A 25,056-nucleotide genomic window follows, 5' to 3' on the forward strand; every position below is an offset into this window, starting at 1 on the left:
AAAATAGACTAAATCCTGAAGCGCATACCCATGCCTGGGTGTGAAGGGGTGCATGGGAATAGACAAAAAAAAAACCACTGGATTTGAATTTATGTTCCGCTGGTGTCATCCGGTGGTGTTGCGAAGTCTGGGCCAATCCAGCCCTTGTTCATTTTGATAAAAGTAAGCCTGTCCAGCATTTTCAGTAGACAGGCGGATGCAACTATCAGTTATAATACCCCCGGCGGCACTAAAAACCTGCTCCGACAAAACGCTAGCGGCAGAGCAGGCCAGGTGAGACAGTTCATGCCATGTGTCCAGCTTTGATACCCAATAGTTTTAAGGCACAGAGGAATTACGGAGGACGCTGGTACAGTCGCCAATTCACTCCTTCAGCATCTTCCAAAACTTTTCCCTCCTTGTCAGAGTACCCCGTGCATCAGGGCCTGGGTGCTGGGAGGGTCTGAGAAAACTTCCCAGACCTTTGACATCATTCCCCCTGCCTCTGCTGCATTTGTTGTGTGTCTCCCTTGCCTGTACTGCTTGTTTGTCCAAGAAACTGTTATCTCTGCCTCCATCATTGTCAGATGGGACATTTTTTTAATAATTCTTCAACAAGGGCCTTCTGGTACTGCAACATTTTATTAGACCTCTCTGACACGTGAAGGAGAGGTAGAAAGTTCTCCTTGTAGCGTGGGTCTAGAAGTGTGACCAACCAGTAATAACTGTTGCCCAAAATGCATACAACCTTGGGTCACTGCTCACTCTCCTCCTCCTCCTCCCTCTCCTCCCCCTCTTCAGGCCGTCCACGCTGAACAGATGGGATGAATGTGGTGTGAGTAGTACCGTCTGTAGAGCAGGAAACCAGCTCCTGTTTCTCCTCCTCCTTCTCCTCATTATCACCCAATCCGCGTTGAGATGAGATGAGGCTGGGCTGTGTAGCATCACCCTGTATAGTTCCTTGCTCCATCTGATCATGCTCTGCCTGCACAGCCTCCTCTTTAATTGTGAGCAGCGAGGGTTTCAGTAGACAGAAGCAGGATGGTAATGCTAATTATAGTGTCATCGCTGCTCCCCATCTTGGTGGAGTCCTCGAAGTTTTGGAGAACTGCACAGATGTTAGACATCCATGCCCACTCATCAGCTCTTATGTGCGGAAGCTGATCGGAATACCGATGGACGTGTTGGAGCAAGTACTCAAAAACTGCCCTCTACTGCTCACAAATCCTTCCAACATATGCAACATTGAGTTCCAATGCGTAGTGATATTGAACACCAGTCGGTGAGCTGGAAGCTAAAAACACTGCTGAAGCACTGCTAGGGCGGCGGAAGCTGTAGCTGACTTTTGGACATGGGCACACAAGCGGCGTACTTTCACAAGCAGCTCAGGCAGATCAGGGTGGTTTTTGAGAAACTGCTAAACATCTAAGTTGAGCACATGGGCCAGGCATGATATGTGTGCGAGTTTGCCAAGCTTCAGAGACACCACCAGGTTCCGGCTATTGACACACACGAGTATGCCTGGTTGTAGGTTCAGGGGTGAGAGCCACAGATCTGCCTGCTCTGTTACAGCTTTCAACAACTGCAGCGGTGTGCTGTTTGTCACCTAAGCAGATTAGCTTCAGCAGAGCCTGTTGCAGCTTGGCCGAGCGGGGCACTGTTGCAGTGCTTCCAGCTTGCGACTGATGTCATTTCAGAGATGAAGGCTGAAGAGGAGGAGGAGGAGGTGCAGGAACTGCTGTAGAAGGTGTGGGCAACCCTGATTGAACCAGGGCCGCAATCTTTGGCGTCGGGAGGACTTGTTCCGTCCCAGGGTCTGACTGGGTCCCAGCTTCCACAATATTCACCCAGTGTGCCGTCAGTGATATGTAGAGTCCCTGGCCACAAGCACTTGTCCACGTGTCTGTGGTTAGGTGGACCTTCCCAGTAACTGCATTGGTGAGGGCACGGGTAATGTTCTGGGACATGTGCTTGTGTAAGGTGGGGGCGGCCAAGTGTGGATATGTTTTGAATGCCCAACTTGCACACTTTAAAAGAAGTATAATATTTGGTAGCATCCAAAAAATTTCAGGATTATTACCGCAGTAATATTTGACCACCTGAGATGATGGATAAGTTTCTCTGCTTGCACTATACAGCAATGCTATTCAAATCAACCAAGTCAGGCTGTATGCTGTTAACAAGCAAATGGACCAGTATAAATGGTGTATATAGCTTTTCCCAAAAATTATGAGGATAAAGAGCAAAAAGAATATTATTAGCCCTGATATCTAAGGCTTATGATATGAGTTCCAGCAGCAGAAACAAAAAACATGCAATGAACCCTATTCTGTACTATACTAGCTTTCCACAAACTCTGCTTAACCCCTTTACCCCCGAGGGTGGTTTGCACGTTAATGACCGGGCCAAATTTTACAATTCTGACCACTGTCACTTTATGAGGTAATTACTCTGGAACGCTTGAATGGATCCCCTTAATTCTGAGATAGTTGTTTTTTGTGACATATTGCACTTCATGATACTGGTAAAATTTCTTCGATATCACTTGCGTTTATTTGTGAAAAAAATGGAAATTTGCAGAAAATTTAAATTTTTATGCCCTTAAATCAGAGAGATGTGTCACACAAAATAGTTAATAAATAACATTTCCCACATGTCTACTTTACATCGGCACAATTTTGGAACCAAATTTTTTTTGTTAGGAGCTATAAGGGTTAAAAGTTGACCAGCGGTTTCTAAATTTTCCAACAAAATTTACAAAACCATTTTTTTAGGGACCACATCACATTTCAAGTCACTTTGAGGGGCCTTTATGACAGAAAATACCCAAATATGACACCATTCTAAAAACTGCAACCCTCAAGGTGCTCAAAACCACATTCAAGAAGTTTATTAACCCTTCAGGTGCTTCACAGGAATTTTTGGAATGTGGAAAAAAAAAATGAACATTTAGCTTTTTTCCCAAAAATGTTAATTTAGATCCCAATATTTTTATTTTTGCAAGGGTAACTGGAAAAAATGGACCCCAAAATTTGTTGTGCAATTTCTCCTGAGCACGACAATACCCCACATGTGGGGGCAAACCACTGTTTGGGCACACGGCAGGGCTCGGAAGGAAAGGAGCGCCATTTGACTTTTTGAATGTAAAATTTCCTTGAATAATTAGCGGACACCATTTTGCATTTGGAGATCCCCTGATGTGCCTAAACAGTGGAAACCCTCTACAAGTGACCCCATTTTGGAAACTAGCCCCCTCGAGGATTTTATCAAGGGATATGGTATGACACAGAATTTGATAACATTAGGTCATCATATTGAATAAGTTGTCATTAGTTTTGAGCACAAGTGATCGCTACTTAAGGTTGCATCCTGTACTCAGGTATGCACCATGTATCGCAGGTGCTCAAGTGACATGCTCGAGTACCCACCCGCATGTTTTACGGTTATTAGACACCCAGAAAAAAACAATATGCAGGGATCGCTCGTGCATGGCAGGCAATCCCCGCAAGGTTTTTTTGACTGTATAACAGCTGCAAAACATATGGGAAGGAGACTCGAGCATGTCACTCCAGCACCCGCGATACTCGGTGCATACCCGAGCACCCGATGCAAACTCAAGTAGCGAGCACTTGCGCTCAACACTAGTCACAATATCATCGTCATTTTTTTTCTTTACTTTTGAAAAAATCCCAACCCTAACCCTAGCACAACCCTATCCCTAGAGTTTATTTTTTACCCCGTTCCTCATGGGGTATAAGTGATTAGGCTTTATTCTTCGGGTCGGTGCGATTACAGCGATGCCAGATTCATATCAGGTTTTTATGATTGACTGGTGTCACACACTAAAAGACGCTTTTTTTTGCAAAGACTAGTTTTTGCATCGCCATATTTTGAGAGCTTTCATTTTTCCGTATTTCGGCCAACAGAGTCATGTGATGGCTTGTTTTTTGCGGCACAAGTTGACATTTTTATTGGTACCATTTTTGGGCACGTGACTTTCTATTCCAATTTTTGGGAAGAAGAATAAACAAAAACCAACAATTCCGGAATTGTTTTTTTTTTTTTATACCGTTCCGAGTGTGGTAAAATTGATAAGGCAGAGTTATTCGGGTCAGTATGATTACAGCTGGACTACATTTATATATTTTTTTAAGTTCTGGCGCTTTTACACAATAAAAACTATTTCATAAAAAAAATATATTTTTTGCATCGCTTTATTCTGAGACCTATAACTTTTATTTTTTGGCTGATGGAGCTGTATGGCAGCTTGTTTTTTGCGGGACAAGATGACGCATTCATCTTTTTGATCGCGTTTTATTGCATTTTTTGTTTGGCGGCATGATGATAAAGCATGGTTTTTTTTTTTTTGTTTTTTTTCACCGTGTTCACTAGTGGGACAGTTTTATAGGACAGTTTGTTCCGGACGCGACGGTACAATATAAGGGTACTTTTATTGTTTTTTTGTTTTTTTTTACCACAATAATATTTATTTATGGGTACAATATATATATATTTTTGGGATTATTTTTTTTCTTTTTTTTTTTAATATTTTTACAACCCCCCCCCACACATTCGGATTCTTTTTTTACTTTTACACCTTGTCCCACTATGGGACTTTCACATTTTATTTTAAGATCGCCTGTATAGCATAGAGAGCAGCAGCAGCTCCCTGTGCTATACAGGCTGTCACTGCTGCAGAGGGAGAGGATACTTTGTTGATGCACTGAGCAGGACTAAAGTATCTTCCTGCTGTCTGGTGACCCGGATGTTGTCATGACGACATCGGGTCATCATGGCAACATCTGGGAGCCACGGCATACAGCGCTGGTCGCCGGCAGGAGAGGTGAGTATCGGCGATCGCCTCCCCTTGCCCCCCACAATGCTGCGATCAACTTCGATCGCAGCATTGAGGGGGTTAATGTGGAGGGAGCAGTGCAGGACCGCTCCCTGCACATAGTACTGGGTGTCAGCTGTGACAATCAGCTGACACCCGGCGGCGATCACCCCGCACCGCTTGTGTGTGGGCGTGATCGCCATATGACCTAATAGTACGTCATTGGTCCAATTGGCCCAGGTTACCATGACGTACTATTAGGTCAAACAGCAGAAAGTGGTTAAAGGGCTTTTCCCACGAACAAAAGTCATTTTAAAAATTATCTGTGTCTGACTGTGCAGGAACATGGTCTGATCATACCACAGCTCCTGGGCAGGGGAGGAGCAAAAGAGTATACAGACATTACAGCATGAGATCGCAGAGGATTCATTTTGTGAGGTAAAACATTTCACTGCCTGTTTTTAAACAATATTTTACCTCACAAAATGAATCCTCTGCGATCCCCTGCTGTAATGTCTGTATTGTCTTTTGCTTCCTCCCCTGCCCAGGAGATGTGGTATGTTCCGTACATGGTCAGACACAGCCAATTTTTAAAATGGACTTTTGTTTGTGGGAAAACCCCTTTAACTACTACTATCAGCAGTATTAATATTCATCAGAATGAGCCCTTACAAGGACTGTTAGTGTAGATTAATAATAGTGATGTGGAATCCCTGCCTAAAATAAGCGTCAATTCTCCCCTCGCTCAGCAGCACCTCTCCCTACTCTGCCTGTTTGATTGGATAGACTGTGACGAGCATAGGGGCACCAGGTCTTATATAGAGCCGATGAGGCTATGTGGCCAGCCAATCACTGTAGTGCCACAACCAACATGGCTATGGCATTACAGTGAGTGGCAGGCAATCCCTGCATGTTCATTGGCTGCCTAAAGAGCACCAAAAATGTGGGGCTATTATTTTACCATATTATCAAAAGTGACAATTGGATAATTTGGTCTTAAAGCCTAAATAATTAAAGTATCCAAGAGTAGTGTGTTTTCTGCCACCTTAGGCAAGAAAAAAAAGGTTAATCCATTTGCTTAGAATTTATTAAAGCTCATATTCACCTAATGTACTCCTCTAGGCTTTGCACTGGGTTGTAATATGGGTATATGTTAAACTTATAATTTGTTCAAAGTTTTTCAATACTGGCCACAAAGCAGGGAATGTGTCAAACTCACAAATAGGTAGAATTTACCTAAAATTTGCGTCCGCTAGCAGATTGTTGATATAATGGTCCCGCTGGTCTTTGAAAACTGTTTTGCATGACTTTTGAGCTGACCATACACAGGTTACAGCTACGGCCAATCCCTGGCTTCACCAGTGATGATACTATGCTGCATAAATGCATTGGCCATTATCTAGTCATATCTGTCCCGATGGTATTGTTGGGATCTAATTGCCGCAGGCTACTCTAACAAGGACCAGCAGGATAAATGGGCCCGCGGCACTGGAAATTACGTGAAGATTTACAAGGCAAGTAATAATTTTGAGTATTCCCTCCTCTGTGTCCATTTCTTCAAAACCCTATACAACTTAAAATGTACCTATAATTCATGCACAGAACATCATCACTGCAGACCACTTAACAAAGGCTGATGGCATTACCGGAGTGGCGGGATTAGAATCATGGATGATTTATAAGATGAGTAATAATTTTTGGTTCTTCAATACTCTTTGTACATTGATGTACCTAATAACTAGAGATGAGCGAATATGTTCGAAATCCGATTTCAAAAATTAAATTCGGCACGTATGTGGCACATTCGGATTCGTGATCGGAAAGGCGAGCATTTTTATTTAAATTCGGGAAAAGAGGCACCAATCGGCGAATAAGTGCGACAACATGATTGCGGGGCAACTACAGCATTTTTAACAGTTAGGCTAGCATAGTGCTTGTGTATGATGAGTGGGGGGGATGTGTTAGATGAGTGGAGGGGCTGGTGAGAGCTCAGAAGAGGTCAGAGCAGCAGCGCGCTTATCATTTTTTTTTTACTGTAACTTTAAGTGAGGAAAGTGCAGCTAGCCAACCAGAGCGTATCCACACTGTCCAGACACAAGGGCTTCTGCCATTGGCTGCTGAAATCACATGTCCTCTCTATATAAAGAGCAACCATGTTATCTCAGAGCCATTTTATGCATGTCACTACCGGTGATAGACGCTGCTGCTGAGTGTGCTCCTGTTTAATGAGAGATATTAGCTAGATAGATGGTTGCTTGTTTGGTTGTTTGGAAGTCAGATAGTGTAGATAAGTCCTGTGCTCTGTACCTGTGAAATCAATCTTGCAGCACATTTTTTTTTTCTTGTGCAATTACTGAGATTCAGACAGAAACAGCAGGGCCCATGGCATAGAATTGTGTTGTGCACCGGTTGTACTGTGCTGTATGCACCAGTATCCCTTCAATCTATTTTTTCACTTGCTAACGTAATAAAGAAAGCAAGCCCTTGTAGCCCACCTTTTGATTTTGTGGGGTTGAAATTCAGCTGTATGCAGACTCTGTAGAGCTTCTGAGTGCACAGCACACAAACCTTTTTTTTCATTTACTAATGTGATAGTGCAAGCTATAGTAGCCCACTTTGTCATTTTTGTGGGTGAAATTCAGCTGTATGCACAGTAAAAGAAATATATTTTTTCTGTTGCTAGCCAGGGTCCACAAAAGATTTTTTTGTGTCGAAACGTGATATACTCTGCAAAAAGCCATTTACTACTTTAGTGTGGTTGAACTTCAGCTGTTTTCAGAGTAAAAAAACTGATTTTTTCTGTTGCTAGCCAGAGTCCACAAAATATTTTTTTCTCTCACAAATGTGTTACACTCTGCTATAAGCCAGCTAGTGTTATGATCTGCTACAAGCACTAAGGAAAGACAGGAGATCTGTCCCTACAATAGAACTAAACTGGATCCCTACGATGTAACGGGGAACCTGATCCTGCGATCAGACCCGCTAAAGTCCTCGGCTAGTCTGTACAAAGACCTATAGATGCAAGGGAGGGATCCCTACAAGAACTAGGGACTGGGATAAAGTTGGACACCTCCTAGCAGAAATTGTAGCAGTCAAAGACAAACACACAACAAAGAACATAGAGGTCCGAAGACCTAGCAAAACTAACAGAGAACGGTAACAGAGCACCAAGCTAGCTCAAGAGTAGTAAATACAATGAAGTCCAGCAAGGCCAGGAGGGCGGAGCCGGATTAAATAGGCAAAAATGGTCATGTGACCAGCAAACTAGAAAAAACCTAACAGGAGAGTTCTAACAGCTAGTACTTTAATGGCATTGAACTTCAGCTGTTTTCAGAGTAAAAAAATATATTTTTTTCTGTTGCTAGCCAGAGTCCAAAAAATATTTTTTTCTCTCACAAATGTGTTACACTCTGCTATAAGTCACCTAGTCCTTTAGTGGCATTGAAATTCAGCTGTATGCAGTGCTTATGCAGAGTAACAAAATCTATGTTTTGTTGTTCCTAACGTGATACAGCAGGCTAGATCTGAGTTTGAAATATCTTGGAGCATATATTCTATGTTATACAGGACTCATCCACAGTAAAAAAAATACTTTCTTCTATTCCTAACCTTATACAGCAGGGGACATCTCAGTTTGAAATTGTTCGCAGGATATCTCCTATGTTATACAGGCCTCATCCACATTAAAAAAATACTTTCTTCTGTTACTAATGTGATACAGAAGGGGGCATCTCAGTTTGAAATTGTTCATAGCATATCTCCTATGTCATAAAGGCCTCATCCACACTAAAAAAATACTTTCTTCGATTCCTAACGTTATACAGCTGGGGACATCTCAGTTTGGAAAATATCTCGTATGTTATACAGGCCACATCCACACTAAAAATATACTTTCTTCTGTTAGTAACGTTATACTGCAAGCCATATCTTACCTTGTCATTTAGTGCCTCTGAAATTCAGGTGTGTGCAGAGCTGTTGCAGAGGAAAAAAATCTAATTTTGTTTTGCCAATAGCGTGCTTCTTACACAGTATCTGAGCAACATGAGCAGGAAAAAGAGAGGTTGTGGTGGAAGGGGGAATAGGCTTGGTGTTCAAGTTATACGTGGGGTAGGTGCTAATGTTAGTGAAAGCACTAGTGAACCAACACCGTCATGTCCTATCCGAAGACAACTGACAACTTCTGTTACTGGACAGGCTACTCCACTCCCTTTCAGGTGCTCCAGTGGATGGCAAGCGCTGCTTCAAGTGGCCACTCATCTTCTTGCTCCACCTCAACATCACGCACAGTACAGTCCACAGAGGTGGCACCCCAATTACCCTTGCTTCTCCCCGCGTCACAACTCTCCAACTGCCCAAATGACTGTAGCGAATCACAGATGGGTGAGTCTGTAGAGCTGTTCACCCATTCTATGCCATGGGCATCAGAAGTGTAACATTCACAGAGTCAAGAAGAGGAGGAAAGCATCTGCACCGATGTCCAAATTTTATTTAGCTTGGATTTGGGGCAGGATGAGGTAGGGTCCAAGCAGGTTCCTGACTCTTGGCACCAGATGTTAACCACTGGGGAAGGAGGTGATCCTGATGAGACTCCGATACCTGAGGCTCATGCGGACTGTACTGTGCTGTCAGGGCAATAAGAGGAGAAGGGTCACTCTGAGGGCGAGGAATGGGATAACACATTGGATGATGACAAGGTTGAAGATCCCACTTGGTGTGAACCCAGAGTCACGCAGCCGAGTAGCTCATCTGAGGAGGTGGAGGAGGAAGACGAAGAGGTTACGTTTCGCCCTAGGGCGCAGACACAGAGTGATGCAAGCATGAGGAGCACTGCATCCTTAGCCACAACTGTGCCTGTGGCCAGCAGTGGTTGCGGGCCTGCAGCTCACAGGAGCAGCAAGGGTTGCGTAGCCTCGGCCTTTTTTGTCACTGCAAAGGATGTGCCAACTCACGTTATCTGCACACTTTGCAAGAAAAAGCTCAGTAGAGAGAAAAAGTGCAATAATTTGACTACTACATGCATGAAACTTCACATACACACATAACATGCTCACGCTGGGAATCTCACTGCGCTGAAATGTGGACCAGCGGACCTCAACAACCATCAGCTGCCCCAGCAACCGCATCCACTGCTTCTTCCTCCCCCTCTGTTACCGTGCCAAGTATTGTCACGCAGGTCTCCCACCGCAGAACCTCCGGTTCTCTACCCCCTCCAGTCAGGCTGAGTGAGAGCCCGTCAGCTGTAACGGAAGTGCTGTGTTTGTTTCACCGAGCACACCACGTTTCTCAATCCACCGTAACATCTGCGCCTGCACCTCACTCATGGTCTAGCAGTTTGCCTGTTTCAGCGTACTCTGCCCTATCTCAGCATTGCAGCCATCCCTTGGTCCCGCAGTTGTGGTCATGTAAAAGATTTTCATCCTACACATGAGAAAGCTAAGAGGTTGAACTCCACCATCTTCAATCTGTTGGCCACGGAAATGCTGCCTTTCCGCCTGGTAGATACAGACGGTTTCTGAATGCTGATGGCCGTCGCAGTCCCCCAGTACCAGTTGCCCAGTGGCCATTACTTCTCTAAGAAAGCTGTGCCTGCTGTGCCTGCACTACACCAGCATGTCGCAGACAACATCACCTGTTCCTTGACTAAATCTGTCTGCCAGGGTGCATTTCACCACAGACACCTGGACGGGTAAGCATTAGAGATGAGCGGTGTTTGACTAGAACTGTTCGCCAATCTCAAATTTGAGCTGTTTTGGGCGGTGTTCGAGTTGTTCGACGAACCCGAACGATTTGCAAAAAATTCGGCTGTTCGAGGTTATGTTCGATAACTGTTCGTGCACCAAAAGCGTGTCCTGCATGTCTGGCATTTAGAGCACCAATCATGCAGGGATTGTCTGCCACTCACTGTAATGCCACAGCCATGGTGGTTGTGGCATTACAGTGATTGCCCAAATCGATGGGAACAGTGCTCACAGTGAAACATGAAAAGCCGGCAATTCAGCAGCGGCATACACCAGTACCCGACAATTTAGAACAGAAAGAATAGAGAATCACACATAGATTAGATAGATAGAAACATGTCAGTCACATATATATGAAGTACAGTGACAGTGCTGCTTACTGTACTTGTCATTTAGTGTAAAGGATTTCTTAAAAAAAATAGTAGTGTTTTCATGCACCGTCTCTTTAAAAAAGCCGGCCGGCATTTCAGCAGCGGTACCCGACAATTTAGAATAGAAGGAATAGAGAATCACACATAGATTAGATAGATAGAAACATGTCAATCACATATATATGAAGTACAGTGACAGTGTTGTTTACTGTACTTGTCATTTAGTGTTAAAATAAAGGATTTATTAAAAAAAAAATTGACGTGGCGTTCCCCGTAATTTTAGGCTCTAGCGGAGGTTAAGCAGACGGCTGGGGCAGATGTTTGAAGCCTGGGAAGGGGGTAATGCCCACAGAGCTTCCCAGGCTACTAATATCAGCCCCCAGCTGAATACCTAGCCTTTACTAGCTATTAAAATGGGGGACCCCCCCAAAAAAATGACGTGGGGTCCCCCCTATTTTAATAGCTAGCAAAGGCTAGGAAGACAGCTGGGGGCTGATATTAATAGCCCAGGAAAGGTGCCATGAATATTGGCCCCCTCCCAGGCTAGAAACACCAGCTGTCAGCCGTCCCAGAAATGGCGCATCCATAGGATGCGCCAATTCTGGCACTTAGCCTCGCTCTTCCCACTGCCCTGTAGCGGTGGCAGTGGGGTAATAAGGTTGGAGTTGATGTCAGCTTATAATGCCAGCTGACATCAAGCCCAGGTTAGTAATGGAGAGGCGTCTATAAGACACCCCCATTACTAACCCCATAGTCAAAGTTAAAAAAAAACACAAACACCCAGAATAAAGTCCTTTAATTGAAATAAACACACAATTCTTTATTGTTCTAACTTAAACCATACTTACCATCACGCCCATTCCAGCTGAAGCCAATGTCTTCTGCAATAAAAATAAAATAATAAAGCAACATCATCCTTACCTTTCCATGGTTCCCACGACGGCTTCAGCTCTGCTGCATTCACATAACAGGCTGGATCACAGCTGAACGCTGCCATCCAGCTTGCCATGCCGCACACACTGAGAAGCGCAGGCATGCTTGCGCTCCTCAGTGTCTCGCTGTGACGGCATAAAGATGAGCCGAGTTCATCTCCAATGAACTCGGCTCACCTCAGGCACGTCACTGACAGCGTGGGAAAATTCTCCTGCACTCAGCGCTTCAGCGTGAGAATTCTCCCACGCTGTCAGTGATGTGCATGAGGTGAGCTGAGATCATTGGACATGAACTTACCTCATGCACGTCACTGACAGCGTGGGAAAATTCTCACGCTGAAGCGCTGAGTGCAGGAGAATTTTCCCACGCTGTCAGTGACGTGCATGAAGTGAGCTGAGTTCATTGGACATGAGCTCACCTCATGCACGTCACTGACAGCGTGGGGGAATTCTCACGCTGAAGCGCTGAGTGCAGGAGAATTTTCCCACGCTGTCAGTGACGTGCATGAGGTGAGCCGATTTCATTGGACATGAACTCGGCTCATCTGGATGCCGTCACAGCGAGACACTGAGGAGCGCAAGCATGCCTGCGCTTCTCAGTGTCTGCGGGATGACAGGCTTGATGGCAGCTTTCTGCTGCGGTCCAGCCTGTCATCTCGATGTAGCAGAGCTGAAGCTGTCGTAGGAACCATGGAAAGGTAAGGATGGTGTTGCTTTATTATTTTTCTTTTATTGCAGGAGATCGTTGGCTTCAGCTGGAATGGGCGTGATGGTAAGTATGGTTTAATTTAGAACAATAAAGAATTGTATGTTCATTTCAATTAAAGGACTTTTTTCTCGGTGTTGTGTTTTTTTTAAATACTTTACTAGAAATTCATGGCGGTCATGTCTAATATTGGCGTGACCCCATGAATTTCGGGCTTAGGGCCAGCTGATAATACCAAGCTGGCCCTAACCCCTTTATTACCCAGTGAGCCACCGCACCAGGGCCCTGGATGAGTTGGGTACAGCGCCAGAAGATGGCGCTTCTATGAACGCGCCATTTTCCGGGGTGGCTGCGGACTGCAATTTGCAGTGGGGGGGGGGGGGCAGAAAGCTTGGGCCTCCCTGCGCTGCGGATTCCAGCCCCCAGCTGCCTAGTTGTACCTGGCTGGACACAAAAATAGGGCGAAGCCCCACGTATTTTTGTTGTGTCCGGCAAGGTCCAAATAGGCAGCTGGTGGTTGGGGGCAGCCCGTTCCTGCCTGCTGTACCTGGCTGGACACAAATATAGTGCGAAGCCCCACGTCAATTTTTTTAAAATTATTTCATGAATTTCCTGAATGCCATCACAGCCAGACACTGAGGAGCGCAAGCATGCCTGTGCTTCTCAGTGTCTGCGGGATGACAGGCTGGATGGCAGCTTTCTGCTGCGGTCCAGCCTGTCATCTCGATGTAGCAGAGCTGGAGCTGTCCTGGGAACCATGGAAAGGTAAGGATGATGTTGCTTTATTATTTTTCTTTTATTGCAGGAGATCGTTGGCTTCAGCTGGAATGGGCATGATGGTAAGTATGGTTTAATTTAGAACAATAAAGAATTGTGTGTTTATTTCAATTAAAGGACTTTATTCTGGGTGTTTGTGTTTTTTTTTAACTTTGACTATGGGGTTAGTAATGGGGGTGTCTTATAGACGCCTCTCCATTACTAACCTGGGCTTGATGTCAGCTGGCATTATAAGCTGACATCAACCCCAACCCTATTACCCCACTGCCACCGCTACAGGGCAGTGGGAAGAGCGAGGCTAAGTGCCAGAATTGGCGCATCCTATGGATGCGCCATTTCTGGGACGGCTGACGGCTGGTGTTTCTAGCCTGGGAGGGGGCCAATATTCATGGCACCCTTCCTGAGCTATTAATATCAGCCCCCAGCTGTCTGCCTAGCCTTTGCTAGCTATTAAAATAGGGGGGACCCCACATCATTTTTTTGTGGGGGTCCCCCATTTTAATAGCTAGTAAAGGCTAGGTATTCAGCTGGGGGCTGATATTAGTAGCCTGGGAAGCTCCATGGGTATTACCCCCTTCCCAGGCTTCAAACATCTGCCCCAGCCGTCTGCTTAACCTCCGCTAGAGACTAAAATTACGGGGAACCCCACGCCAATTTTTTTTTAATAAATCCTTTATTTTAACACTAAATGACAAGTACAGTAACCAACACTGTCACTGTACTTATTATATATGTGACTGACATGTTTCTATCTATCTAATCTATGTGTGATGCTCTATCTTTCTGTTCTAAATTGTCGGGTACCGCTGCTGAATTGCCGGCCGGCTTCTTTAAAGAGACGGTGCATGAAAACTATTATTTTTTTAAATAAATCCTTTACACTAAATGACAAGTACAGTAACCAACACTGTCACTGTACTTCTTATATATGTGACTGACATGTTTCTATCTATCTAATCTATGTGTGATGCTCTATTCCTTCTTGTCTAAATTGTCGGGTACCGGTGTATGCCGCTGCTGAATTGCCGGCCGGCTTTTTTAAAGAGAGCGTCTTCTGAGCAGTTTGTCAGCTTTTGGACACCTTTGAAGGTGTTTTCTATGTGTTTCTATGTGTTTTTGTTTGCCTGCCATTGGTTTTAACGGTGTTCGACGGTGTTCTAAGGTGTTTGACGAACAGTTCGACGAACAGTTCCTCGAACATCCCGGTGTTCGACGAACCGAACCGAACCCGAACACTATGGGGGTGGCTCAACACTAATAAGCATGGCCAAGGGCGTTACATCTCGCTGAGGGAGCATTGGGTGACTCTGGTGGCTGTGGGGGCAGGTGGGGAAGGGGCTGCTCCACAAATCTTGGAATCTCCAAGACTTGCAGAACAAACCTCTGTATTTCACACTTCCTCCACTGCTTCAGCCTCCTCCACCTCTTCTAGGTCCTTCACCTGCGCACTCAACTTCTGCCTTAATTAGACACGCGTTCCATCAGTGCAGAGCGAATCCATACCACCTCCGTACTGTGCAGTCAGGGCTCACTGCAATCAGGCAGTCTTCAAATTAATATGCCTTGGAGATTGCAGTCATACAGCTGAAGAGTTGTGGACAGCTCTCCAGGCTCAGTTTGAGCAATGGCTGTCTCCGCTGAACCTGGAGCTAGGGAAGCCATGTGTGATAACGGTGCAAACCTGTTGGTTGCCCTACGCCAAGGCGAGCTCACACACGTGCCTTCCGTGGCTCAAGTCCTCAACTTGGTGGTACAGTGATTTCTCTGCCACTATCCCGGCCTGGATGAGCTGCTTCAGAAAGCATGGAAGCTGTGTGCTCACTTCTGTCATTCGCACCCCTCATCGATACAGAGGTCTTTGTCCATGCCAGTTAACAAGTTGATATGTGATGTGCTGACACAGTGATTGGGTCTCCATCTATTGGGTTGGCTGTAGTGGAAGAGGTTTTGGTCTCCTTTACAATAGTTATACTCTAGTGAAATAAATTTTTTGGTGCAGATATTGTTCTCCACACAGGGGTACACAGACATGATAAACTGAAAATAGTTTTTCTTACTACCGTGGTATATAAAGCAGGCTACATTTTAAAATTCTTTGGTGAAAATATTGTTCTCCATACAGGGGAAAAAAGAAATAGGGTCCACGTAGCTTCCTGATCCTTGTCAGCAGACGTTAAGTTAACCCCCGGGAGGGGGGTTATCCTGATGAGACTCAGATACTTGAGGGTCACGTGGACTGTACTGTGCTGTCTGGGCAAGAAGAGGAGGAGGGTGCATGAACCTTCACATGTGCAATCAGCATGCGTTACTCTGGCAATCTCACTGCGATAAAATGCGGACCTCAACAACCATAAGCCACCCTATCAACTGCATCTGCTGCTTCTTCCTCCTCCTCTGTTACCGTGCCAAGTATTGTCACGCAGGTCTCCCACCGCAGAACCTCCGGTTCTCTACACGGATCTCAACAACCATCAGCCACCCTATCAACTGCATCTGCTGCTTCTTCCTCCTCTTCCCACTGCAGAACCTCCGGTTATTTACCCGCTCCAGTCATGCTGATTGAGAGCACATCATCTGTAATGGAAGTGGACATGCCTGCTGTTTTTGATCGATCTCAGAAAACGAGCACACCACAACTTTATCAATCCATCGTAACATCTCCGCCTGCATCTCACTCACGGTCCAGAAGTTTGTCCGGTTCACCGTATTCCATCCTCTCTCAGCACAGAAGCCAGCCCTCGGTCCGGTAGTTGTGGTCACATAAAAGATTGTTTCCTCCTACACATCACAAAGCTAAGAGCTCGAACTCCACCATCTCCAATCTGTTGGCCACGGAAATGGTGGTGTCAGGCCCTATTGTTTTGAACTGTGGACACTCCTGGTTGGGTCTGCATCTGCTGGGTTGGCTGTAGTGGAAGAGTTGTCGGCCCCCATTATACTAGTTCTACTCTAGTGAAATTAATTATTTGGTGCAGATACTGTTGTCACAGGGGTACACATGATATAATCAAAATTGGTTTTCTTACTAACGTGGTATATAAAGCAGGCTACATTTCATCTTTTAATTGTTTGGTGCTGGTATTGTTCTCCACACAAGGGTGATGAGTGAGCACTAAGTGTGCTCAACTTAGTGGTTCAGCGGTTTCTCAAAACCTACACAGATCTGCCAGAGCTGCTTATAAAAGTATGTCACGTTTGTACCCATTTCAGAAAGTCAGCTACAGCTTCCGCCACCCTGGCAGTGCTTCAGCAGCATTAGCTTCCAATGGGCGTTAGCTTCAGCACACCCATTGAAATTCAGGTCAGCCTCCACACATAAGAGTTGATAAGTGGGCATGGATGTCTGACATCTGTGCCGTCCTCCAAAACTTTGATGACTGCACCAAGATGGTGAGCAGCGATGACGCCATAATTAGCATCACCATCCCGATTCTCTGTCTACTGAAACTCTCGCTGCTCACAATTAAAGAGGAGGCATTGCAGGCATAGCAAGGAACTATACAGGGTGATGCTACACAGCCCAGCCTCATCTCAACATGGATTGGTTGATAATGAGGATGAGGAGGAGAATGTGGACAATCGTCCTCTTGGTGAGGACAGGGAAGTCTTGGCTGTCTCGGAAGTCTTGATACCTCTCTTTCAGTCTGTGGGAAAGCTGTATGAGTTTTGCTTAATGATGACCTTCAGTAGTTTAAACCGTGGCTTTGCTTATGCACGTTATTTCTCAAAATGCATTGCAGATCAAGCCATTTCCTAACTCTGTAGTCATGAAATTCAAGGTGTCAAGACAGATCTTTTTGTGTAACTAAGCACCAACGAGAAGTGTAAGATGATGTTGGATGGGCTGCCATTGCTTATGGAACAAGCTGCATTACAGGACTTCCTGGGAGAAATGACAGATGGAGTAGATACGGTTTCCCTCTATGCCAGTCCTTTTGCAGAGCTAAAAAATATGGCTGTGATGAAATACAACTCTCACAGAGAAGCAGCCCTGGCTAAGAAAAGTGTGAAGGTTCCTGGACACTCTATGGCTGCTTTTTAACTGTGGACTGGCTCCAGCAATTTATAAGATTGCAATCTATAAGATCCCTTTACTGGCTCCAATTTGCCCAGCGTATCCAGCTCAAACTACTCACACTGACCTACAAAGCCATCCATAACCTTTCTCCTCTGTGAACTAATCTCCCGATATATTCCCTTACGTAATCTCCGGTCTACCATGCTGGAGAAACTTGCACCTACTGACACTCAGTGTCTTCAGCTCCTTTGTGAGAAACTAATGTTTGGGCAGGCACTCAGTCTACCAAATAAAATTTCTGAGAAGGAAATTGTGGATGGTTTCGTATCTGGTACTGGGTGCACTGCTAATACCATGGGGTGCCATAATTCACTGGAAATATTCCAGGCTGGTTGGAGATTAGCTCATTCCCACGAAAAGTACCAGCAGCAAGCTAAGCTATCATCATAAAGGAGATAGCTTGTTGTCTAGGAGACCGACCACCGCTGCTGTCTAACTTGTGAATATTGTGTTGAAGCTTGCAAGGTGTCACGGGTTTACCGTGACAGAGAGGAGACAGAAGACCGCAGTGTCTGATTCCTCCCACTCCTGCAGTCATTAGAAGCCTTTCACCTTCATATTAATTGGTGCAGGGGTTAATCTGCTCAGTTATGAGCTCCTGGAAGCTTCCCTTCATTTAGGCTCTCAGCAGATTTGTCCCGTGCATCTCCTCTACTGTGTAACTCTGTACCGCAACAGATCAGCCTTCGCCTACCGTGGAAACCTTGAAAAGGAAGCTGAAGACCCACTTCTTCTGACAAGCATACAATCTGCGGTAACCCTCGCTCCAGCATACAGCTGCACAACTAGCTGTACCCTGACCTACTGTATCCTCACCCATCCCTTGTAGATTGTTTGTGCGCCCTCATGGGCAGGGTCCTCTCTCCTCTTGTACCAGTTGGTGACCCCTTTTCACATGTAAAGTGCCACGGAATAAATGTCGCTGTAATAATAATAATAATTATAGTATTTGTACTCTGGGTCAATTGATGGCACTTTCCAGGTGTCTACCCCTAATTTGATGTGTTTTGTCAGCTTTTGGGCCCATTTGAAGGTGTTGTATATGCATTTTTTTTGCCCTCCCCCCATTGAATCCTATGGCGTTCAGTAATGTTCGACGAATAAATTGGCGAATATTGCAGATTTGATGATTGCAATCCGAATATTGAATCATTCGCTGATCTCTACTGGTAATGGTAAAACATTTACCCCTGGGGAGTATACATAAACATACTGTATACATGAACATACTGTTTAACTTACAGAATGTTAGAGGTAGGCCTCTAAAAATTTTTTCTACGGGCATCATAAACTCCCTTAAAAAAAACATTATGTGGGTGTTGCCTGATGGTCACCCTGTTGATTTGGTGGTGGAGAAGGAAGAGGGTGACATAAAAATGACAAAATCATGAAGCGTATACCCATGTCTGGATGTGAAGAGGTGCATGGGAATAGACCCCCCCAAAATAACCACTGGATTCGACTTTATGTTCCGCTGCTATCATCCGGTGGTGTCAAGAAGTCTGTCCCAATCCAGTCATTGTTCATTTTGATAAGAGTCAGCCTGTAGGCATTTTCAGATGACAGGCGGATGCGACTATCAGTTATAATGCCCCCGGCGGCACTAAAAACCCGTTCTGACAAAACGCTAGCGGCAGGGCAGGTCAGGACGTCCAAGGCGTAGAGAGAGAGTTCATTCCATGCCACATGTCCAGCTTGGATACCCTATAGTTAAAAAGCACAGAGGAATCACAGAGGACAATGGTTTGGTCAGCAAGGTACTCCTTCAGCATCTTCCAAAACTTTTCCCAGCTTGTCAGAATACCCCGCGCATCATGGCCTGGGCGCTGGGAGGGACTGAGAAAACTGTCCCAGACCTTTCACAGTGTTCCCCTGCCTCTGCTGCATCTGGTTTGTGTCTCCCTCGCCTGTACTCCTTGGTTGTCCAAGGAACTGTGACTTCTGCCGCCAGTGTTGTTAGCTGTGAAATTTTTAAATAATTCTTCAACAAGGGCCTTCTGGTACTGCAACATTTTATTAGTTTTCTCCACCACGGGAAGGAGAGATAGAAAGTTCTCCTTGCAGCACTCCTTGCAGTCTAGAAGTGTGACCAACCAGTAATTACAGTCGCCCAAAATGCGTACAACGCAAGGGTCATGAGAAAGGCAGCGGAACATAAAGTCAGCCATGTATGCCAGACTACCAAAAGCCAAGATTTCGCTGTTCCCACCAAGAGGACAACTGTCCATGTTCTCCTCCTCATCCTCCTCCTGTTCCTCCTCCTCGTTCTTCGTCTCCTCAGACCATCCACGCTGAACAGACAGTATGAATGTTGTGTGGGTAGTACCGTCTGTAGTGCAAGAAACCAGCTCCTGTTCTACTTCGTCCTCTTCCACCTCTTCCTCGTTATCACCCTATCCGCGTTGAGATGAGATGAGGCTGGACTGTGTAGTACTACCCTGTATAGTTCCTTGCTCCATCTCATCGTGTTCCGCCTGCAATGCCTCCTCTTTAATTGTGAGCAGCGAGCGTTTCACTAGACAGAGAAGCGGGATGGTGACGCTAACTATGATGTCATCCCCGCTCACCATCTTGGTGGAGTCGTCAAAGTTTTGGAGGATGGCACAGATGTCAGACATCCATGCCCACTCATCAACTCTTATGTGCGGAGGCTGACCTGAATACCGACGGGTGTGTTGAAGTTGGTACTCAACAACTGCCCTCTGCTGCTCACAAATCCTTCCCAACATAAGCAACATTGAGTTCCAATGCGTGGTGACATCACACACTAGTTGGTGAGCTGGAAGCTGCAAATGCTGCTGAAGCATGGCAAGGACGGAGGATGCTGTAGCTGACTTTCTGAAATGGGCACACACACGGCGTACTTTCACAAGCAGGTCAGGCAGATCTGGGTAGGTTTTGAGAAACTGCTGAACCACTAGGTTGAGCTCATGGGCCAAGCCTCAGAGCACCACCAGGTTCCAGCCGTTGTCACACATGACCATGCCTGGCTGTAGGTTTAGCGGTGACAGCCACAGATCTGCCTGCTCTGTTACAGCTTTCAACAACTCTGCAGTGGTGTGCGGTTTGTCACCTAAGCTTATTAGCTTCAACACAGCCTGTTGCCGGTTTGCCGAGGCAATGCTGCAGTGCTTCCAGCTTCCGACTGATGTGGTCATTTCGGAGATGGAGGCTGAAGAGGAGGAGAAGGTGCAGGAGCTGTAGAATGTGGCGGCAACCCTGACTGGCCAAGGGCCCACAATCCTCGGAGTCGGGAGGATGGGTTCGACTTGGTCCCGGCTTCCACAATAATAAACCCAGTGTGCCGTCAGTGAGATGTACCGTCCCTGGCCACAAGCACTTGTCCATGGTTAGATGGGCCTTCTCAGTAACTACGTTGTTGAGGGCATGGGTAATGTTCTGGGACACATGCGTGTGTAAGGCAGGGCCGGCACACCAGGAGAAATAGTGGTGGCTGGAGACAGAGTACCGAGGGACGGCCGCCACCATGAGGTTGCGGAAACTTGCGTCTCCACGAGCCTAAAAGGTAACATTTCCAGTGCAAGCAATTGATAAATGTGGCAGTTTAGTGCTGTGAACCGTGGGTGGTTGTGCGTGTATTTGCGCTTGCATTCAAAGAACTGTAGTAAGGACAACTCAATGCTGCGCTGGGATGAGGACGTGGACGTGGTTGCTGACGGTGATGGTTACAAGTCTGCAACGAAAGGTGCAGGGTGGGAGGCATCTTCGCCTGCATCATGGACGGAGGTTTGGCGTCCACGTACAACAGGGGAAGAGGTAGTGGTGTCACCTGCAGACACTGTTTCTGGACCCTGGTGTTTGGCCGAGCTAGTCGGGTGCTTTGCTATCATGTGCCTGTGGTGTGGTGTGGTGGTCAGGCTGGTAGTTTTGCTGCCCCTGCTCAGGCTGGCATGACAAATGTTGCAAATGGCCTTTTTTGGGTTAACTGGACAGTCTTTAAAAAGGAGCCAGACTTGGGAAGACCTAGCAGTTAGACTTGCAACTTCCCTCGTATTGGTGTTTTGGGAAACAGTTGTCTGCCTTGTGTCTGTGGCCGCGCCACTGCTTGTTCCTGCATGTTGTGTTGCTACATCTCCCTTTCCCTGTGTGCTGCTGTCCTCGCTATGCATGTCACCTTGCCAGGTTGGGTCAGTAGCTTCATCGTCCACCATCTCGTCTTCCATGTATGCACCCTGGGCCTACTTCTGACTTGCTGGCAATTGTGTCTCATCATCATCCACCTCTTTCGACAGTAATTGTACTTTCCCACTTTGGCTGCTCAAATATTTGGGCATTGCTACATGTGATCTCCTCTTGCCCCGCTTCAAGCGGACCGAGCGAGAGGCCAGAATCTATAAATGGAAATGTGAATGGCTCTTCAGTGTCCAAGTGTGGGATCACTTGTCTCTGGGCGCTCTTCATGGTGGGAGGAAGGAGGATCAGGGTGAGGAATATGTGGTCCAGACTCACGGCTACTGAGACTGGACCATGTGGTAGACAGGGTGGTGGCAAACTGAATCGAAGCATTATCTGCTATCCAACCAACAACCTTTTCACACTGCTCTGGCTTCAAGAGTGGTGTTTTGTGACCCCCTAGAAATGGGGACAGAAAGGTAGGTCAACATGATGTGGGTGTTTGTTGTGCTCCCTCAGCAGGCACAGTTTTATCTTGCCCATGGCCTCGGCCTCTGCGTGCGCCATCAGCATCATGTCCACTTCCCCGTCTCTTGCCACGCGCCTTGTTCATTTTAAATGGACTATAATATTTTGCAGCTTGCAAAAAAATCAGGATTCATACCGCAGTATTTGATTACGTCTGATGACCAATTCTATTGCCCAGTGAGGGTATACCAATGCTGTAGGTCAGCGAACAAGTGTGAATATATTTTTAGGAATAGAAGTTTCAGCTGATATAAAGTAATTAAAAGTCCAAAGAATATACACTGCTCAAAAAAATAAAGGGAACACTTAAACAGCACAATGTAACTCCAAGTCAATAACACTTCTGTGAAATCTACCTGTCCAGTTATGAAGTAACACTGATTGAGAATCAATTTCTCCTGCTGTTGTGCAAATGGAACAGACAACTGATAGAAATGATAGGCAATTAGCAAGATACTCCCTATAAAAGAGTGGTTCTGCAGGTGGTGGCCACAGACCATTTCTCTGTTCTCATTCTTTTTGGCTCTTGTTTTGGTCACTTTTTCATTTTGTCATTGCTCTCACCCCTAGAGGTACAGTAGCATGAGGCGGTGTCTACAGTACAACCCACAGAAGTTGCTCATGTGGAGCAGTTCATCCAGGATGGCACATCAGTGCAAGCTGTGGCAAGAAGGGTAGCTGTGTCTGTCAGCACAGTGTCCAGAGCATGGAGCAGATACCAGGAGATGTGGAGGGAGGCATAGGAGGGCAACAACCCAGCAGCAGGACTGTTACCTCCTCCTCTGTGCAAGGAGGAACTGGAGGAGCACTGCCAGTGCCCTGCAAAATGACCTCCAGCAGGCCACAAATGTGCATGTGTTAGCACAAACGGTTAGAAACCGACTCCATGAGGGTGGTATGAGGGCCCGACGCCCACAGATGGGGGTTGTGCTCACAGCCCAACACTATGCAGAACACTTGGCATTTGCCACAGAACACCAGGATTGGCAAAGTCGCCACTGGTGCCCTGTGCCCTTCACAGATGAAAGCAGGTTCACACTGAGCACATGTGACAGACGTGACAGAGTCTGGAGATGCCGTGGAGAGTGATCTGCTGCCTTCAGCATGACCGGTTTGGCAGTGGGTCAGTAATGGTGTGGGGTGGCACTTCATTGGAGGGCCACACAGCCCTCCAATATGCTGTGGGGTGGCATTTCATTGGAGGGCCACACAGCCCTCCAATATGAGACCATATGCTGGCCCGGTTTGGTTCCTCCTAATGCAGGACAATGCCAGACCTCATGTGGCTGGAGTGTGTCAGCAGTTCCTGCAAGATGAAGGCATTGAAGCTATGGACTGGCCCGCCCCTTCCCCAGACCTGAATCCGATTGAGCACATCTGGGACATCATGTCTCGCTCTATGCACCACAGACTGTCCAGGAGTTGGCAGATGCTTTAGTCCAGGTCTAGGAGGAGATTCCACAGGAGACCATCCGCAACCTCATCAGGAGCATGCCCAGGCATTGTAGGGAGGTCATACAGGCACGTGGAGGCCACACACAATACTGAGCCTCATTTTGACTTGTTTTAAGGACATTACATCAAAGTTGAATCAGCCTGTAGTGTGTTTTTCCACTTGAATTTTGGGGGTGACTCCAAATCCAGGCCTCCATTGGTTAATAAATTTGATTTCCATTGATGATTTTTGTGTGATTTTGTTGTCAGCACATTCAACTTTGTACAGAACAAAGTATTCAATGAGAATATTTCATTCATTCAGATCTAGGATGTGTTATTTGAGTGTTCCCTTTATTTTTTTGAGCAGTGTATATTGATAGGAAATGATGGCACTGCATACCAGTCAATAAAATTCCAAAGTGCTTGATTAATAATCCATGATTAAATGATGGAATACAGCCACATCATGTGAAGACAACTGACATTTCTGGCGCTACTGCACCCTTAATCATAGAATAAAAGTGAACTGTGCTCAAGTGAAATTTAAAATCAATGACATGGCAATCCCACCCATGAAAGGGGAGGAGGAACAATTAATTATTTATGCTATACATATGGATGCTTGAGTTCAATATAGTGCAAATCGCATATAGAATTTTATACACCAACAGTATGCATACCAAGATGGACTTGCTGAATAGACCAATATCACATCACAAAAGATATATATAAAACTTGCGATATCTGAAACAATCAAAAAACCCTTTCTCTTTTAAAAAAAAGAAATAAATATATATTTTTTTTATCATACCAGGTCACACCTAATATATATCTTGCAATTAAAAATTGCTACAAGTGACCGGTTGAAGGGCAGGCGTGCAAATCAACTAATATATGTAATATAAATCACTTTTGTGATTCATGCCTGCTGGAAATTTTGTGCCCATTTTGAGGATCCAATAGGCTCCTCACAACAAAAGCTTTTTGTGCCAATCCCCTCCACGGGTAGGGCATCTTACTTTTTCTATTGCATAAAATTTCAAATTGATCACATCCCCATTGTGTATGTTCACAAAGTGTTTTGCACACCCTGAATAAGAAGCATTTTTGTCCTTAATGTTTTTATTATGTTCGTGTGATGAAATGCCGGCCGGTGGGTGCAGCTCTCTGGCGCCCCCTTACCTCTCAGGTGAGTCAAGGTAGTGCACCTAGAGTAAGTAGTGCCAGGAAGCTGCTACCAGCGGGGGAAAACACGGTGGTGTGTTGTCCCTTACACGTCACCAATCCGTGACGCCACGATACAGGCACAACTCTCTGGCGCCCCCTTGCCTCTCAGGTCAGTCAAGGTACTGCACCTAGAGTGAGTGGTCGCCGGAGAGGCCGTCCTGTAGCCCTCTGGGTATTTGAGGCCCTCTGCAGTGAGGGCGGTATATATATTTCCCTGGCTGCACCAGTAATATATATCCACACCTCCGACCGTCACTGCCAGCCTTCCTCAAATCCCCCAGATGGTATGCTGCCACCAGTTCTCGTATGATACAA

This window comes from Phyllobates terribilis, unplaced genomic scaffold, assembly GCF_046119375.1.
Source record: "Phyllobates terribilis strain yellow unplaced genomic scaffold, ASM4611937v1 Scaffold_1__5_contigs__length_1240528914, whole genome shotgun sequence".
In the NCBI taxonomy this organism is placed as follows: domain Eukaryota; kingdom Metazoa; phylum Chordata; class Amphibia; order Anura; family Dendrobatidae; genus Phyllobates; species Phyllobates terribilis.